The 20,544-nt window shown below is 37.6% G+C and overlaps 2 long non-coding RNA genes across 2 annotated transcripts; both read left to right on the top strand.

The window, feature by feature from the left end:
* The first annotated feature begins 10,249 nt into the window (after nt 1-10,249).
* Nucleotides 10,250-11,742, top strand: LOC114140224 (uncharacterized). The gene is made up of 2 exons (XR_003594519.1): nt 10,250-10,811; nt 11,410-11,742. It is a non-coding gene; the product is annotated as an uncharacterized LOC114140224 (long non-coding RNA).
* Nucleotides 11,743-12,679: 937 nt separating this feature from the next.
* LOC114140223 (uncharacterized) lies at nt 12,680-13,798 on the top strand. Its single transcript, XR_003594518.1, has 2 exons — nt 12,680-12,936; nt 13,595-13,798. It is a non-coding gene; the product is annotated as an uncharacterized LOC114140223 (long non-coding RNA).
* Nucleotides 13,799-20,544: the final 6,746 nt, after the last annotated feature.

Below are 20,544 nucleotides of genomic sequence, written 5' to 3'. Positions count from 1 at the left end.
GAGAACACAGCAAATGTTCCAGCTATGAAACAGAAATATGAAAACAAAACTCATAACGATTTAAACAGAAATGTCAGAAGTAACACAAAAGGTGATGCGGCAACGATGTGGTGTTTCTTTCTGTTATCCTATTTATTTATTTATCCTATTTATTAAAGTTTACGCATTTGATTTTTACACATCATCCAAAAGGGGGATTTAATATCAGTTTCTGAATTTCTGTGAAATTCCTTAAATAAAGGGATTATTTTGAACGTCATAGTGAAACCAGTGGCAGCATCAGATAAAGCTGAAAGTGTTTTCTCTGTGAACCTTAAATTGGATTTCTCACCATGACTGCATGATTACATCTCTTAAAACCTTCTAAAGAAATCCCCTACAGTCACTATTATGAAACCTATTATAGACATTACAATTCGTCCAATGCCATCATCAGAGTTATCATCAAATATATTGGTCAATATGCCACTCATTACTAAGTAGAGACAGGTTGAAACAGGTGGGGTTTTAGTCTAGATTTAGCCTTGTTTTGGCTGTTTTGCAGTTTTCTGGAAATTTGTTCCGGATTTGTGGTGCATAGAAGCTGAAAGCTGCTTTTCCTAACAGTATTTTAAAGTCTATGCTATACAGGAAGACTTGTTGCAGTAATCAATGGATGAGTTTCTCTAGTCCTGGAAATGTTCTGCAGGAGATAGAAGGCCGACTTTGTAACTGTCTTTATGTGTCTCTGAAAGCCGGTATCCACATTTCAGCCTGATCTCTAGAATCCAGCTGTAATAACTGAAGCTCTGGACGGTTCCTCTTTTGGTCCAAAGATAATAACTCCGGTTCTGTTTCTGTTCAGCTGGAGAAGCTTTTGGATGGTTCAGGGTCAGCTGGTGACAATTTAAAGCTTCATATCATTTGTGTAATTTTGATGGCAAATCTTATTTTGTTGTTATATAACCTGAACTAGCAGAATCATATAGATTTTAAATATGAGGGGTTGTAGGATTGCACCTTGAGGTACCCCATATTCCAATTCACCACATTGACAAAAGTTTAAAAAGATATCAGTTAATTAAAAAAAACAACTAAATCTCTATTTCACATTGTAGAATTTGGACATTAGTCTTCCTCTTATGTATGTAGAAGCGTTTTCAGGTCCTGAGGCGCCTGCAGCATCCGTAATGTTTAGTTTGAAATCCCGTTACTTGCACTCGCCAGCCATTTCCTTTAGCTAAGTAACTAACTAAAGGACAGGACTTTTCCTGACAGGACTCCTGCACTTTTCCTTCAGAACCGCCTTAAGTGTTTGTGGCATAAAGGTTGAAATATTCTGATTCATATTGACATGTTGGCATGAAAGACACGTCAAGTTAATGCCATAAATGTTTTCAGAGATGAATTATTTGTGGAATTACATGTGGGTGATGGTGATTAACAGGTAACTCCCAGTTATCCTCAGGCTAGTAGCTTTATGAACACTGGCTTAGCTACCTTAACCTCATAGATTCCTATCACTTCCAGCCCTCAGGGTTTCCACACCTTCGTTTTGGTTTTGTGGGTTTGTGACTCAGGATCTTCCAGAGGATGCCACTCCGTCCATTTATTACCACCTTGATATTTTAAAGGTTTGGAGGCATGCAGACATTGACAGAGTGGATTCTTGTGTTTTAAACATTCCCACTTTACCTAAATTACATTTGGTGTCATTTGCTTTTGCTTTGAAGATATTGATGCTGACCTCTGGAAATGTTTGTTTATTAATATCTTTAAAATTACAGCAGCACAAACAAAACCATTTACAAACGTTTGACACCAACTTCACTCAGGTTTCCAACAAGCGCTGCTTGTGAATCCAAATTTTGAAAAGCCTGCAAAAACACAAGTCATAACAAATATTTTTCTCTCATTTCTAGTTCAAATATCTTAGAACACTTGAAATAAAACAAATTAACTTACAAGTAACTTTTCAGCAAGATATAGGAGATTGTCTTCAGTCGATGATTAATTAACATGGCTTAAAAATGACTAGTTTAATTGGCAGATTATTTCACTTATAACAATACATGTTCCCCATGTTTTCAGAGAGAAAATAAATATATTAAAATACATTTTAACTTATTAAAAATGGTACAAAAATATTTCTCCACAGCTATATGGAAGATAAAGGATATATGTAAGTAGTAAAAATTATGGCATATTGTCAGGTGATTTAGACAATAGTATGAAATTATGTTTTCTATGGAAATTCAAACAATCAAAAAACATTACATTCCAGTGGCAAGATAAGAAAAACAAACTAAAATGAATAAATTACCTGCATGTTAAACATACCAGTTACACCAACACATACTGGAAATCCTTAATGCTATGTGATTTATAAAACGTCAGAGGCAAAATTATAAAAAATGAAAGTTTCTCCAAGGCAAAACTTTGCCTAAGCAAGTCGAGTGGATGAACCGAAAGCTTGAATCTCATAACCGGTTTCTGGTTTTTGAACTGCTGTGTTGCTGAAATGTGCTAAACAAATGAACTTCACTCGGCTCGGTTGTACCTGCTTTTGGGTCCAACTTCAAACCCAAATGTTAAAAAAGCTTTATTTGAAGGGATGTGCATAAAACTGACATGTTGTTAAAGGGAGTAAAATAACACAAAAATATGACTTTGGCACAAAAACAACTCAGAGCTGTAATTAACCTAAAACTGTACAGAAAATGTTAAAGCTTTGCATTTAGATGAAAAACCTTCATCTATAAATATGTTCAACCCAAAGTTCCTCAAATGCCACAGTTTTAGCTTCACCTGGTTCTGTAAAATTCTCCTCATAATCACCTTTCTGTCCAGTTATTAATTGGTTAACTGAAGAAAACCGTCAACAAATTAGCCCAACGGGTACCGTTTTGTGTTTCACTACAGATGCATCCTTTGCTATGTTATATTATTTTAGGTAATAAAGTGTTTATTTTCTTTTTTAGGAAAATAAATTACATTATTTGTTTACTTGAATTTCTTGTATAAAATAGATCCTGGTGGTCAAATAAAACATCTACAGAATTTGCCAATTTTTTTGTCCAGTTATTCAATTAATCACTAAATTAATAACTGTTACCTTCATTTGCAGATTATTTCACATATAACTAAGGAAAAATGTTTTGTTATAAGTTAAATACTTACTTTTTTATCCGTACTAATGAATTATTTACTTAAAACAGGCTCCTATATCTTGCTTAAAAGCTACTTGGGGTTAGTTCTGCCTTATTCCAACATATAAAACAGGACAAAACTATTTCAAATATTTTGTTTTTGTGAGGGAAGAGTTTCCAGGATCTGGTTTTGTGACGTCAGGTTCTGGATGTAATCTGGAGTGGTGCCAATCTTCTCCCTCTCTGCAGACAACAGAAACGGATTCGCAACACTTTATTTGAAGAGGTGTGCGTAAGACTGACATAAACATGAAGGAGTCTTCATAAATGTTTACGACTGTTTCCATTCGGTGTCATTTACTAAATAATGACACCTTGGATGCAGAGCTGACCTTTTAAAAATGTCTTTCTTCTGTCAACTTGCTGTTATCCAAATGTTAAGGTTTTGGTTTTGCTTCTGGTTGATCCACTCGACGTGTGTTGGCAAAGTTTCGCCCTAAAAGGGCTTTCGTTTTACTAGTTATGCCTCTGATATTTGACAAAGGCTAAATGAAATCATTTCATTTTAGATAAACCATTTAGGTACACACATATATATATGTATATACAGTATGTACACATAAGTGTGATATTGTAAGTGATTTAAATATGGCCAAATATAAAATAAATATATATGATAAATGAAATAAGAAGAATGCAAATGAAACTATATCAAAAAAGTTGCATCTAAACTCCTTGTTATTGTCCTGAAATTTATGCAGAAATATAAGTTGGTGACCAAACTAAGGTCACATTTTTGTAGTGATCCTAAATATGAAAACTAGCTCAGCTTACACCAGGCTCCCCTAACAGCTGCAACACAGCTTTTTCAGTAATTTTGGGAAATAAATGCAATCTAAAAGGAACAAAACATGAACACAAACTGAGAAACTAAACATAAAGGGAAGGAACGGGAGATACAAAAAACAAAAATAAACCCAAAAAGCACGGCAGCTTTGTTGTGAAATTATTGTTTCAACTGTCAAACTGAATTTCTAAGTTTGGCCTTTTCGCCTAAGAGGCTTAGTAAGAAAATAAGGAAGTACAGCACTTGAATACCAATCATTGTTTCCTCTTATTTACCTTGATTCACTTAATATTTCACTTATTGTAGATGTAATCTGTTTGCATAACAGCTAAGCTCAGACCGTGAGTTTCACTCTCCCACAAAGGACACTCCTGAACAGTTGAGGCAAATACTTCTCAGTGTTTGCCTTTAATCTCAAGCAGATATTGTTAACCGTCACTGAGCAACATCTAACACGTGTCCAGGCTGCTTGACAGATGCCTACAAAGAGATTAAAGGTGGAAAGGTTAGCTTTGTATCACAGCACAATGCAGGTTAGAAGTATCACTGACCTTTAGGCGACAAGATGGCGGCGCGTGTTGACGCTGCGGCTCGGAGCTCCCGTGTTTTCGTTTTTTTTAGCTTGTTTTTATTGATGTCTTCGCTCAACACACTAGTGGAAGCCGTTACAACTTACAGCAGATTAGAACTGTGGGACATAGGAACACAGTTTGGACTTCACACACCCACCAAGCTGGACTTTATTCCTCCAGAGCTGCTACGAACACCTGGGACTATGATCATTCCCCCCCTGCTGCCAAGGCGACGGAGGAGGCAGCGCAAACAAAAGAGGGGTAAGAGAGCCGGCGTACGGGCTAGGCTACAAGCTAGCCCTCATAAACCGGCCCTCCCCAGCCTCTTCCTCGCCAATGCCAGGTCCCTCGTCAACAAAATCGACGAGATGCGACTCCGGATTACTTCTCGCCGGATGGACAGCTGTGTGACTGTTGTCACAGAGACCTGGCTGGAGGATAACATCCCGGACGCAGCGGTGGAGATAACGGGGCGCGCTCTGTTCCGGGCGGATCGGACTGCAGCTTCGGGTAAGGGCAGAGGCGGAGGTTTGGCATTGTATGTACACAATGCCTGGTGTACAGCCACACACTCTGTCGGAACATTCTGCTGTCCTGACTTGGAATATCTGGCGGTGAAATGCAGACCCTTCAAGTTGGTGAGAGAACTCTCGTCCATTGTGATCGTGGCCGTCTACATACCACCGAGCGCTAATGCTAAGCTAGCATTAGAGGAGCTGTACTGCCTGATCAGCGTGCAGATGAACTCCAACCCGGAGGCGGCCGTGATTGTGGCAGGGGACTTTAATCACGTGGAACTGAAGGCTGTGTTTCCCAAATTCCACAAATCCATAAACTTTCCCACCAGAGACAATAACATTTTGGACCAGGTCTACTGCAATATCCCCGGAGCCTACAAGGCTGTAGCAGCTCCACATCTGGGCATGTCTGACCACATCTCAGTGGAGCTGATTCCTGTCTACAAGCCTCTGGCCTGCAGAACTAAGCCGACCACCAGAATAGTTCAGGTCTGGACTGAGGAGGCCTCCTCTGCACTTCAGGACTGCTTTGAGCATACAGACTGGAGTGTGTTCAGGGACGGCGCAGACTTGGAGGAATACTCATCGTCCGTTCTGTCCTATGTTCAGTTCTGCACCAACGCTGTCCTCCCTGTTAAGACCATAAAAGTGTTTCCAAACCAGAAACCATGGCTGGACAGCACAGTACGGGCCCTGCTGAAAGCCCGGGATGCTGCCTACAGGTCTGGAGACAGGTTGGCTTATAGCAGGGCCCGGTTGGAACTGAAAAAAGGTATTAAGCAGGCCAAGCTCCAGTACAAACAGCAGATTGAGGAACATTTCATCAACAACAACCCCCGAAGCATGTGGAGAGGCATTAGAACCATGACGGACTACAAACACAGCACTCAGCTGACCAGCCGCGACCCCACCCTGCCTGACACCTTAAACAGTTTCTTTGCCCGCTTTGACACGGCGGGCAGCAGAGAAGCCGTACATCTACCCCAACTGGAAGAGCAGCACCAGCCCCTCGTCTTACAGAAGCATCAGGTGACGTCCACCCTGAGGAGGATCAACACCCACAAAGCTCCAGGACCGGACAAGGTGTCAGGCCAGACGCTGAAAACCTGCGCCGACCAGCTGGCAGGAGTGTTTCTGGACATTTTCAATCTGTCCCTGCAGCTTGCCACGGTTCCTGAGTGCCTCAAGTCTTCCACCATCATCCCTGTACCGAAGAAGAGGTCCATCACCAGCCTGAACGATTACCGGCCCGTCGCTCTGACCCCGGTGATCATGAAGTGCTTTGAGAGGATTCTTCTGAGGTACATCAGAGACTTCATCCCCGCAAACCTGGACAGCCTTCAGTTCGCCTACAGAGCGAACCGGTCAACAGAGGATGCTGTCTCCATCACTCTGCACACAGCCCTGACCCATCTGCAGCATCCCAACACCTACGTCAGGATGCTATTTGTAGACTTCAGCTCAGCATTTAATACCGTCATCCCAGACAAGCTGGTGCTGAAGTTACTCGAGGTGGGGCTGCCCGCTTCACTGTGCCACTGGATCAGAGACTTCCTCACCAACAGGCCTCAGGTGGTGAGAATAAGTGGCTCAACATCGTCCCCACTGGTCCTCAACACAGGCACGCCGCAGGGCTGTGTGCTCAGCCCAGCTCTCTTCACCCTGTTTACACACGACTGCGTGGCCATCCACCCCACCAACACAGTCGTGAAGTACGCGGACGACACAACAGTAGTGGGTCTCATTTCAGACAACAACGAGACCCACTACAGAGAGGAGATTCTGCAGCTCACTCAGTGGTGTTCAGCCAACAACTTGGTGCTGAACACAGGGAAGACCAAGGAGGTCATTGTGGATTACAGAAGGTCCAGGAGGACGGCTCACACTCCCCTTCTCATAGATGGAGAAGTGGTGGAACGTGTGGACAACATCAAGTTCCTGGGCCTCCACATCACCTCTGACCTCTCCTGGAACACAAACACCTCCCACCTGGTGAAGAAAGCACAACAAAGGCTCTTCTTCCTCAGGAAACTGAGACGGGCTGGACTTTCCTCACGGCTGCTCGTGAACTTTTACAGGGCGACGATCGAGAGCATCCTCTGCCTCAACATGACTGTGTGGTATGGTAGCTGCACAGCACTGGAGAGGAAACAACTGACACGGGTGGTGAGAACAGCACAAGGCATTGTGGGATGCCCCCTCCCAGACCTGGACTCCATTTACACAGACCGGGTCAAGAAGAGAGCTGGATCCATAGCCATGGATTCCAGCCACCTGGGCCACAGACTGTTTGTGCCGCTGCCATCAGGCAAGCGGTTCAGGAATATATGGACTACAACAAATAGACTGAGAAACAGTTTCTTCCCCACAGCCGTCAGAGCCATTACTCCCTGCCGCCCCCCCCTCCCACACATATCATAACCTTGCAGTCACACATACATATCCCCCACCCCCACACAGCCACACTGTTCTGCACTTTGCACTGTCACATTATCTGTACTTTGCCATAATTGGACCTGCTGCTACTTCTTTGGTGTGGTTGAGTGCCTTTAGTTAATTTAGTTGTATATATTGTTATTATTATTATTATTGTGTGTTTGCTTATTTATACTGTATATATTTGACCTTTTGCACGGGAGCTGCAATGGAAATTTCGTTGAATTCTGTTCAATGACAATAAATGCTATCTATCTATCTTTAGCATCCAAATGGACTTTGAGTTCTAGTTCACATCAAAGGTTTAGGCTTTTAAACTGACTTGTTTTGTGAGGGGAGGGAATTTTATGTGAGATTAATCAAGCAAACTTTATGAAATGTGCTATAGAAATGAAGAGTTTTAGCAGAAAGTAACTCATGGATGTTAAAAACAAACACACAGTGAGAGATGAATTAATCAGTTGTAGAGGATGAAGAACTGTGGAAATACAACCATGTAGATTAGTCATCCACAGTAAAATAGACACTAATCTGATATGGAAGAGATGTTAATTTATCTACAGTCACCAAAGCTACAGCTAAGGCTGCACTCACTCCACTTGTTTAATTATTTAATTATTATTCATTTATTTATTTAATCCACTTGTCTGTTTGTCCGGTTCGCTTGGGGACGTTTGAATGCGCAATCAAACTCTGATCCGGACTGAAAATAGGAACTCTAGTCCGCCTACAAACATATGTGAATGCCAATCAAACTGGAGGCTGCTCTAAAAGCAGGAAGTGGACTACACCGCAGGGCATTCTGGGTATACACAACCAAAACAAACAGTCTATCTAGCGCTAGCATGAGAAACGACTCGCAGTCACTCCATTTTTGTTTACCTTTTGTAAAGAAGGTTTTATTCGTAGATTTCTGTGTCGTTTTCTTCAGTTGTTCTTGGTGCAGCGCCCCCACAGGAGAGGGGTGGAACAGGTTTTTAAAATGTTTGGTTGGTTTGATTTGGTGCCATGTGAAAGTGAACCACAGCAGCTGGAAGTGTAACAAATGTTGCTGGACGGTCCCACTAATTTAACTTGGGCATTTTAAGGGCGTTTCTACAGAAAGGTTTGTTCTACTTTGTGCTCACACCTCAAGATGGTGATTGGAAAAAAGACAAAAGGTGAAAAGTTCAGTACCAACATGTATTATTGCTGGCAATACAGCATTTCAGCGGAAATCTGAGTTAGGAAGGAGGGTTATTTATGTTTTTTATGTTAACACAATGTGACCTTACTGCCTCTCCAGTAAAATGATTGATCATTTTTGAGATTATTCAAAATTCAAAATATTGATAGGATTAAAATATAGCCATAAGCAATACGGCTAGTTTTGGTGAATGCTATAAATAAATTAACACTATCAAAAAACAAGTTTTTTTTACACTTTTGCAAAGTCAACTTGCCAATTAATTTTAAACAATTTCAAGTCTTTTAATTTATCAATCCTCAAACCGTCAAACTGAACCACAATAATGAAGGGTTCACTAGAAAAGCCAGCAGGTGTAAAAATATACAATCAAAACGTTCGTCGTATTCTCTCAAATCTCATGAAACTCTTGATTATGCCAGCATATCCTCGCAACGCGTCAAGACAGGTTTGTGTTTGATGTCTCATCTCAGTAGGAGGTTTACTGACACGGTTGATTATTCAACATGTCAGTATACAAGCAGCAAGCCAGCAGAGTTGAGTATTTCCATCAGTGTTGCCTCATTTCAGTTATTCTGCAACTGAATGAATTTAGAGTAGAGTTTGAACAGTTTACAATGAAACTGATGATTTAACCAATTCCAAATAATCACTGCAGGATGATCTGATTACAAATCATTTGTAGTAAACGTGACTGAATACATAATATATCAAAATAGCTGATATAAAACATGAAAATACAAAGATGTTTAAAATTAAAGCCTATATTAGATTATTTTTGTCAATTTGGCTGCATACATGAGTTTATAGCCTGAAATAAAAGCATATGTGCATCATCTTGGATTCCAAGGGACTAACATGCTCCAGGAATGTTTCTGGACTTTTATTTAAATACTTTTTTGCCAGTTCATTTTTTCAGTGTAATTTGGAGTCTGTAAATATCCTGAGTGTTGCTCTCGCTGTGGGACTTGATATTCAAAGCCGCTGTGGTCTGCTTTCCGTTTACGCGGCTGAGTGTGGAGGGAAACCTAACCTACATGCTGCACAGCTTCTGCAGAAATCAGGACGCAACACGGCAGCATGGGAAATCCTCCGGTTGCTGTTTGCAGTCCTGTTTTCTCTGAGGTCCAGCTTTGTGTCGTGTTAATGAATTAACAAAGATTTTTCCCAGGAATTTGTGAATCACTAGAAGGTTTTACACCCAGGCCTGCTTTACATGCAGCCTCTGCAGAAACTATTTGAATTGTAAGGTTTCATATGTCAAACTCACTGAAGTTTCATCTGCTTTCTATGTTTGACACACTTAAATGTTTCAGATAATTAAACAAACCTAACTATTAGACAACGACAAGCCAAGAAAATACATTTATTCAGAAAAAAAATCAATCCAAACCAACCTGACCCTGTGTGGAAAAGTTAAATTATGATTTAAATTTTATTATCCTTTTTTTTTTTTTTTTTTTTTTTTTTTTTGGACAGCTGACATTAATTTCATTCTTGCAGAATTAAAAAATCACTTGGATAGAATATGTCTGACAGCATGAAGTAGATCTGCCAGAAAAGACTTAAGACTTTTTAAGACTTAAGTCTTTCTAAAAAAAAAAAAAAACTTTTTAAAAAAAGTCTTAAGAAGTTCAGAATACACTGTTATCCTTTGCTGTATTTTCTACAGTTAAATACCACAAAATGCCCAGTAAAACTACCATAAGACATCTTTACAAGTAGTTACTGTAATTTGCATTGCATTATGGGTATAGTACATAGTATTACAGTAACTTACTGTATGTTTTGAATTTGCAGTAATTTACTGTTTACACATTACAGTAGTGGTTCTGTACTTATAATATACAGTAAGAATTATATTTGATTTCCAACGGTCATCATAGCTGCTTCATTGTGGTTCCCTGTTTCTGTATTTTTACTCCTTTAGTGGTTAACATATTTTTAAGGCAGAAAGAGAGAATGTACTTTTGTTTTTTTCACATCCTAGCTAACATTAACATGCAGTTTATCTAGCTACGTCATCAAGCGTGGCTTCGCTTCCAACCAGCTTTTTCTCTCCAAGTGCAAGTGCAGCTCTGTCTCCGTGCTGTGGGCTCACACTGCTTCAGCTCTTCAAGACAGGTAAAAAAACACTTCTTAGAAAACTGTTTGAAGCCAAAACCTAGTCTGGAAATGTACATTTTAGATGGAGTTAACGTAGCTTATAGCATCAAGCTATCATGCTATAACTTAGCATTATAGCATGAGCTGGTTTGTGCTGGTTAGCCTGGTAACATAACGTTACCTTTACGTTACTAACTCTGGTGTTTTATATAACTGGCATATTGCAACGTTATAAGTTACGTGTTTGTAAATGAGGTGAAAGAAAGGAAAATATGATGTTCTTATTGTTTGAGCTGGTTCGGAGTTAACGTTAGCTAAGGTGCTAATTTTACCGTTGAAGGTTTTAGCTTGACTTTTGCCGCTTAATCTTCCTCGGGCGGCTTTGGGTTGAGATGAGCTCAGTGCTGAGTGTCTGTTAGCATTGTTGTTACATCCTTTGTCGAACAATATAACCTTAACTGATAATTGATCCCCCCGCCCCCCCTTTTTTTTTTTTTAACATCTAATGACTGTTCATTTGTTTAAATAATGACCTTGCAAACGTTAAAAGTGCAGATTAGCTACGTTGGTCAGCAAGGATGAATTTCTAACTTTGTTCTTTTTTTCTTTTCTTCAGATGATTTTTTTTTCTTAACTCCCAAGCTTTTTCCCTCCAAGTGGCTGTGCAGTTCTGTCCTGCTGACTGCTAACAGCTTCATCTCTTCAAAAGACAAGACAACAGGTAAAAAGACAACTCTTCAAACATATTTGAAGCCACAAAATAGTCTGGAAATGTAGAGGAGCAGCTAACCTAATCTATAACTTTGAGCTTGCTACAGCTGGTTAGCCTGCAAAAGTACCATTACATCTCCAACATAGTGTATAAGAGTCTGTAAATGAGGACAAAGGTGAAAGACATTAAAGTGGTTTCTGTTATTTTTTGAGTTGGTTCAGCCACAGTGGCAGGTGGACAAAAAAAGTTAATTTCCAACCCTGGTTACATATAAGGACTGTTCACATGTTTAAACCATGCTCCTGCAAATTTAAAGTTAAGTCAGTACTAACAGGTGCAACTATGTACAGGTGTAAATTCTGCAGCATTTGTACTTCAGAATTTACAGAATTTTGTAGTCATGTGAAGAAACATCAACACACAGCTAATTATCGGTTTGCATGTGGAATAGAGCAATGTCCTGCTTCCTTCAGAACATTTTCTGCATTCAGGTCCCACATGCACAGGAGTCACCGCCATTGCAGAAGTCAGACTGAACACTTGTGGAACTGTACTTGTGGAATGTAAAGCTTTAAAAAATGCATTTAGCCCCACAAACTGTCATTCATATCCGCTGTTTCAGAGTGGTAGCAGGATGTAGGGGTAAAGTCTAGTCTAGTCTCCGGGATGAGGTTCTCAAAAACCTGTTGTAATCTGGGTGAACTGGCCCTTTAAATATAAATTACTACCAGTAATTCATATTTAAGAGAGTTTTCCTTTTATGTTTTAAAGGTATCTTCCGCCAAGATGTCTGTTGAAATGGAAATGACCTTACCCACTACACCAAGGGTAATCATGCTTGGTAAGAGGAATATTTTCTATCACTATAATTTTTTTGTAGCAATGTATGTAATTGTTATGGTAGTCTGTACTTTTACTCACTAGCGTTAGCCTGACAAGGGTTTGTCTATTTTAGGAAATAGCTTGATGTCTGCAACCCGGTGGATGGTCAGTATGGAGGAGAAGGTATTTTTCCAGCCTGAGCAACTACATGACTTTGCCAGCGTCCTTGCTGTCTTTTTTGGGTCATATTCTGTCTTCAATCTGGAGTATCAGGAGTCAGCATCCACCACACTGGAGATGATACAATGGCAAGTACTCTACACCAAGCCATTTATAAATTACATTTAATGACAGTTTGACTGATGATGAAGAACCATAGCTGATTGCTGTATTGTACGTCTTCATTAAAAAATACAATTAATATATTTTATTTCTGTTAAAAGATTCTTTGTGAGGATCAATCCAGATGTTGGTACCAAATGCACAGCCAAAGTCGGTACAAGCCGCAAGACGGGAAGTCTTGTCAAGAGGAAAGTAGTCAGTGTCAACTCCCAGATCACCACCTTCTTCCAACAACTTGCTGAATTTGAATGGAGGACTTCCAACTAGGTAAGTATTTTACCAAATGTAAATGTTTATTATTTTGTTGTCTTTTCCTCCTATCTTGCATGCTCTGACTTTACTTTAGCCTTTTTAATATGATTTTAATGATTATTTATAAATGACATGTGATTCCTACACAATAGCCCTTTAGAGTAGCCTGCATCTTTTCTGTGTCCGTGGTAAAAAGTGGATGTTGCTGCATCTCTTAATAAATCACAGAAATGTATAAGTGTGTAGTCGTTTAAGTGTGGTGTATTTTTATACTATGCAGTTTTCAGTTTATTAGGCACACCTTTGCAGTAATCCGTCAGCACCAACAAAATGACTAAAAAGATTGTTGTACTTCATCGTCCCCTTGGGGACATTTGTAGGACGCAATCTTTTGAATTACTGAAGACTGACTGACTGCTTTTGCCATAAACAATCCAAAAACCTGAAGTGAAGCCAGTCCTGCTCATTCTTTATGCAGCTTCTATTATCACTTCAGTCCAATTGATTTTTTTTTTAAACAAATTATCAACTTAATGCTGCTTTATGACAAAGATTTTATGCATGTGAACATTGTCACTTCAGCTTAATTTGTCAACTTCCTGTCGATTTGAAAATGTAGATAATTTCCTGACCATCTCATGACCTCCCACATTGTCTGTCTTATTCTTTACAGTTCAGCTTCCACAAGATGGATCCCACTGATTTTGTTTGACAAATGGAATAAAAGTTCTTCTGATGTAGGAAATGTGTTCTATGGTTTTGTTGTTTTATAGCACATTATATTGTATTGTGACATTGTTCTTTATGACATTGCGAATATGTAAATGGATTTTATTTCTACAAATCTGCTGAAAATAAATACCTGTTATTCACAGTACTTGGACTAAAATTTCTTTTATGAAATTTTTCGGTTTATGGTAAAATATTCTTATATTTAAAAAATGTAAACTTTAACTTACAGTAAAACTCTGACATTATGTTGTGAAACAAGTTTACAGTAGACCAGCTTTACTATAAACTACATTTACAGTAAAGCAGTTATAACTGTAAAGCACACTCAGTAAAAATTAACTGTGAAATATCATAACAGTAAAGGTACTGTAGCATGGTAATTACAGTAACAGGTCTAACAGTGTAGAGACAGTCACTGACAGCCGTTTCTAAAAGGTTGGGTTTGGTCGGTCACACTTGCTGCAATTCACTTAGCCCAGGGGTGTACAAAGTGTGGGCCGGGGGCCAGTAGTGGCCCTTGGACTGATTTTTTGCAGCCCCCAACTGCAATTCAAAAATAATCCAAATTTGGCTCATTGATGCAGATGGAGACTTTTAGTTTGTAATTTTCTTGCAATTGAAAATGCAAAGTACAACCCAAAGTGTTTGTCTTTTAAAAATAATTTGCTCAGAGACTTTTACTGAAACGATGCACTCGAATCGGCTTTTATTAAAGTTCTTAGACTTGGCTAAATGCAGCAAATGTTTTGAAAGAAAGTGGCTCAAGTCCTGCTGCTCAAAATCTATTTGTTCTACTGAGCCCAAAAGAAACGGAAAACTAAATGCGTTTCGGTTAAAATGTGCAAAATCTGCTGTGGCGTCGATGAGGCCCGTTTTAAAAAAGAGCAGTAAATTTCCAAGAAACAGATTTTTTTAGGATAATCTCAAAAATTTTCCATAAAAAATTGGACATTTCTAAGTTTCAAGTGTTGAAAACTGTCAACTTTGGAAACAACAAAAAATTCCAAAAATCAAACGTTTTCAAAATAATTTCTAGAAATCTTCTGAGATCTCAATTTCTGAGGGTTTCTTTGGGGGTTAAATTTACTTTTTGTATTATTATTTCAAATTTTGGAACTACAATAAACAACAAGTTTGAACACAGTGACTTAATCAATGGATTTGATGAGTAGATTAGTTTTATAAGGATAAACTGGAGTCTGTTTTTTGGCTCTTGATTGAAATATTTTAGGATCTTAAGAAAATCTGTACGTCATGGAGTTAAAGGAGATGCTGTAATATGTTTCTGCCTTTCCTTACCTGTGACCTTCTGCTGGTTTCATTTGATGTAAAAAAAGCTGCATTGCAACACAGAAACTCACTCATCATTCCAAGCAAATGCCAAAGTTCAGCAATGAACTCCCAAATGAAAACTTTCTCGTAAAATCTGCTGTGCAACCATTGCTTAAAATAACTCTCTACCCATCTTTGCAAGTGCAGGCCTGTTTTTGCAGGCAGTCGTTTTACAGACTGACGAAAGCAGCAACGTCTGAGTCACGCTGCTTCGGGTGCATCATTACAGACACTCCTAACAGGAAGTGTAATCTGAGCAGATTAATTTATCTGCTCAGATAAACTAAAACATGCAGATTTATATAGCATGTTGCTGCCAATTCTAAAAATAGTTCTTTTTTTCTTCTTCTTTTTAGAAGCAAAACATAAAAAGTGTCTGGCATTTTGCCATAATTTTTCACATTTTCAGTTTGTTTTTTATGGGTTTTTGTTTGTTTTTTGGAGCAGATCGATTGTTTTCTCATCTCAAGTCTAAGTAGGAGCTGCTGGATGTTTGTCATCATATAACACTACGAAAAATGCAGAAAGGACTAAGAAAACTTTGTTGCAGCAAACCTTTTTTTGCGTGTGTAGTTTTAAGATTTTATTTTTATTAAGATTTTTTTTTTAAATGTCCGCCAGACGGCTGTCTGGATCCCAGGAGCGTTTTGCTGCACTGCAAGTCAACATTGTTACTAACGAAAAAAATCTGATATTCCTTAAAATAAGGAAATCCACAACTTACACTCGATTCAGTTATCAGCTCCCTAAAACAAAAGCATTTTATTTTTGAGCAAGTGTCACATTACTCTTTTAGAAACTACAAACAAACAGAAAGTGTAATTTATGTCAGGTTGGCCAGATTCATCATTTCAGTTGTTGCAACAACAAATTCCTGAGTAAAACTGAAACCTGCATTTTTTACTCTGCAGAGTTGTTTTAGCATGTTGCTGCCAGTTTTAAAATAAACACTTCCAGGCACATTTTAGAAAACTTACCTTGTTAAAAAGAAACAACCTGTGTAGAAATCAGAAGAGTTCCCAACGGCAATCCAAGAATGATCCAAATTCGACCCGTTGATGCAGATGGAGACTTTCAATTTGAATTTGATTACAGTGGAAAACTTAAAGTGCAACACAAAGTGTTTGTGTTTTTAAAATAAGGTCAAATCAACAAGTTTATTCAGAGACTTTTATTGAAATGATGCACCCAAATAAGCTTTTATTTCATTTATTAAACTTGGCTAAATATAGCAAACATTTTGAAAGGAAAGTGACCCAAATCCTTTTCTTACTACTGAGAATAGATTTGTTCAATAGAGCCCAAAAGAAACTGAAAATTCATTGCATTTCTTTTAATGCAGCAAGAGTGCAAAATTTAAGACAGCGTATCAGGACCATTACAGATAAAAAATAAAAATAAAAAAAGAATATTAAATGTTGAGATTAATCTCAGAGATTTTCTACAAAAAACTTGAACATTTCTGAGTTTCACATGTTGAACATTTTCACTTTTTGAAAAAATATTAAGTTTTTGACATTTTTTCTTGTAAATTTCTGAGATAAATTTCAATTTCTGAGTTTTGTTGGTGGAAATGTACTTGTTATTATTATTAATTTTTATTTACAAAGGTCTTAACACCCTCATAAGTTAACACACTTTCAAGTTTTGGAACTACAATTTAAATACAGCAGCTTTGACCCACCGGACAAAAAGTTCGGACCCCCCTGGTCGGTGCTTTGTGCCCGGGTGTAGGATGGATGTTTTTGCGGCCCTGCAAAATATTGGCACCTCATCTCATGAACAGGAAATGAAATGCTTTGTTTTCTGAAAACTATAATTATTACAATGTGTGAGTTTGACTTTACCCATCAAATGTCATGTTTCTTGCTGTAAAGTTACTTCTAAGTTAGTTTGTCTTCAAGTTTTCTATGATATTTGTACTAAAAACTAGAGAAAAATACTTGTATGTAAACGCAGTGCATTTATGCCTCTTAACTAATATACTGGTATTTTTTTCTATTCCAGTGGTCCCAGTAAGTTTGTATGGATTATACTGCGATTAAATGTCCAACTCTTAGAGATAAACTTGTTGGTACTCCTCAGCTACCGACCAAAAACTCACAACGGTCATCGAAATATCTTGAAATTGACAAATGACATTAGAAATAAATATTTACTGCAAACTAACTAATAAAAATCAGACATTGCGTTTGAATTGTGGTTCAACAAAATCATTTTAAAAATAATAATAATGATACAAGACAGGACAAAAAAAATTCAGTGTGGGATGTTTAAGATCAGAAAATAGAAAATACAGAGACTAAAATCTTTAACTGAAACTCCTTCTAAAAATGCTTAGAACTGAATATTTTAATAGTTCAAACAATAAATGTACCTTAATATGAATCAATATGCACATGCACTGCAAAAACACAAACTCTTAACAAGTATTTTTCTCCGGTTTCCAGTACAAATATCTTAGAAAACTTGAAATAAGATAAAATAACATACAAGAAACTGCAGCTTGTTATTATAAAATTTTAGTTCCACCAGCAGATTGTTTCACTTTTAACAAGATATTTTCCCATGTTATAAGTGAAATAATCTGCCAGTATAACTAGAACTTTTTCATCAATATTAAGGGATTATTTATTTGAAACATATATGGTCCTATATGGTCATAAAAAGTTAAATCAGTGTGGAAGCTGCATCAGAAACTAACATCTGCAGTTTTCCTAAACTACCTTCTTGGAAAAACAGCCCGGAAAATGAACATCATTCCTCAAGTAGCACCGAGATGTTTCAGCTTCCCAACCTGCATTTTATTTTAAATATTTTAGACATGCGCTACAAATAAATCTGCAAACAGGCGTAACTCTCCTCAGGACAAAACTAAACCCTGGAAGTAAAAGTTGGTCAAGTTTATTTCAGTCTTTTCCTTTACGTTAGTAAAATGAGCTCCAAGCTGTTCTTATCTCGTGTAATATTGTAGTTTGATTTAAAAATGAAGAGGAAGTCAAAATTACTACACCTGACAGGAATAAATGCAGAAAACGTCACTCAGTGTGTGACAAATAGATATGATTTTTAATGTTTCACCTGATTTAATGAAATAAACAATTTTGTTGTAGTTTATTTATTTAAAAATAGACAATGACAGAGTAGCCAAAAAGCTTTGTTTTTATTCTCTCAGGGTACAAGATAAATATGAAAAATTAAAGTGAAATACGGACAAATTGTACCAAAAAAAGGAGAATAATGACTAAAAAAAGAAATAAATAAGCATTTCTACATATTTCCACATAAAATAAAAACTGAATGAAAATAAGAGTCACTTCACCTTTCCAATAATATTTAGATTTATTTGTGTTTGCTTTAAAAAAAAAAAAAAAAAAAAAAAAAGATAAAAATATTGTTTAACACAGAATCTTACGTTGCACAAAATTCAACTTTAATAACATTTTGAAAACACATAAATTTCCACACGGTTGATTTATCTCCTCTATTTCTGAAGTGTCACCTGAATCCGGTTTTATGTTCCTGTGGTTCATTGAAAGCGTCATAATAACCCAGGGCCAGTAAAAGGAAGAATCCTGAGCAAACACGCAGCCTGCGCAGGAGGCGTGTCGCGGCAAGCAGCACCAGGCTTTCTCGGCTGCGGGGGATCCTGACTGAGCTTCCCCAACTATTACACACCACGCTTGGGCGTGACGTCACGGGGTGGTATCCCGGTGTCCTCTGTCACACCCACGTAGGAGCCGCCGCCATGTTCTGCAACCCACGCGAACACAGAATAATAACCACGGACGGGGAGTAATTAGTTACATGTTTAATGTACTCTTAGGATTATTTTTAGTCATTTTAATTTCAAGTATTTCTTCTCTTATTTGAGTAAATTTCTGGATGAAAAACAAACATGTTTTAACCAAAAATCCACCAGACACAGACACACACCTGCAGTTTTTATTACAATTTTATACGTTTTTTATTGAAATAAATTAATTTGGAAAATTTTTTCTTTTGCCAGATTTTATTATTTTTGTTACTTATATAAATTATTGTCTTTTTAGTCCTTAAAACAGCAAATTTTCCTCTGAACTTTGCATGTTGGCCCATCTGATTATGTGACTTTCAAAGATTAAATTATTAATATTTTGGTTGACTTTTTACCAAATTCATTTTTACTCTTACTGGAGTCATTTTTAAATGACTACTTTTTACTTTCACTTGATTAAAAGTATGAGGAAGTAGTGTTACTCTGCACCCACAATTTCACACTATGATTTTTTAAAATAGATTTTCACATATAAAACTGATTTATTTATTTTTTTAAAATTATTATTATTATTATTATTTATTTATTTATTAAAATATTTCAAACTAGACAATGGATTGCTATCCATTGTCTAGTTTGTGCGTTTCATGAAACGTGGATCCACAGTGTCCAGTCTGAGAAATCCCCCGTTTTTCTTCCTTTCACGCTGTAAATCAAACACACATTCAATCACATCCACCAAAATAACCCAGGCACCTCCCGGTGTTCGCCCCCGCGGTGATTCCTTGGCATTCAAATGCGCTCTTACATCATCGCTGTCAGGATAAAAAGCTCGCTGCAGAGCGTAGCGCCACTCCAGGCATCCTCTCCCGGAAAACAACACAAACACACCGACATGATGGTTTCTGCGGCCGCTTCCATCCTCTCTGCTCTCCTGGTGAGTACTGCAACCTGAGGCTCTTTCAGGAACAAATCCGAGCTTGTTTTTACTCAATAATGGCCTAATGCTCATGAAAAAGTATTAGTTTAATTGGCAGATTATGTCTCGCTGTAAGTGAAACAAGTTATTTTTTCGTCAATATTAAGGAAACATTGATTTAAAACAAGCTCATATTTTCTGCTGAAAAATTACATTTCAGTTAGTTTTGTCTAAAATAATTGGTAAGATTTTGAGTTTTTGCAGTGAAAAAATTGTAATCAAGTAAGAGTAGCTCTACTTCAACATTATTTTAATGTAATCAATTACAAATTTATTGATGGAACCTGACTGGATGTCGTGTTTTGATTATTGATTCTATATTGCATTGTGTTTCTGTGTTTGTAATGATGTAAAGCACTTTGAAATGCCTTGCTGCTGAAATGTCCTATACAAATAAAATTTGATTGATTGATTGATTGATAGTAAAGTATGTCTAAAAAATTACTAAAATTGCATAATAAGTTGGACCAAAATATAAAGTTAAGTGGAAATTTTGGTATCTTAAAGACCAAAGTTATTCATATAAAAAGCATAATTACAAAATAACAAAATATATTTCAAAATCTGTTTTTTTCTATAAAAAAACTTATGAAACTTTAATCAACTCTTCACAAGTGACGAGTTTCCAGCAGTTTTTGACTCTGAATGTTTCGTTTTTCCTTCCAGGTGGTTCTGGTTCTGATGGGAACAGCAAACAGCAAATCTGTCTGTGGTCAAAACTGCAAGCTTTCGAAGGATTTTCATGGGTCGTGCTTCAGACACGTGTCTGAGCTGAAGGACTCTTCCGTCTCACCCTGGACTTTTGAAATAAGGTGAAAACACT

This window comes from Xiphophorus couchianus, chromosome 24 (genome assembly GCF_001444195.1).
Source record: "Xiphophorus couchianus chromosome 24, X_couchianus-1.0, whole genome shotgun sequence".
Classification (NCBI taxonomy): Eukaryota; Metazoa; Chordata; class Actinopteri; order Cyprinodontiformes; family Poeciliidae; genus Xiphophorus; species Xiphophorus couchianus.
The sequence above is the reverse complement of the archived record's forward strand: the minus strand, read 5'-3'. Positions and strand labels throughout refer to the sequence as shown.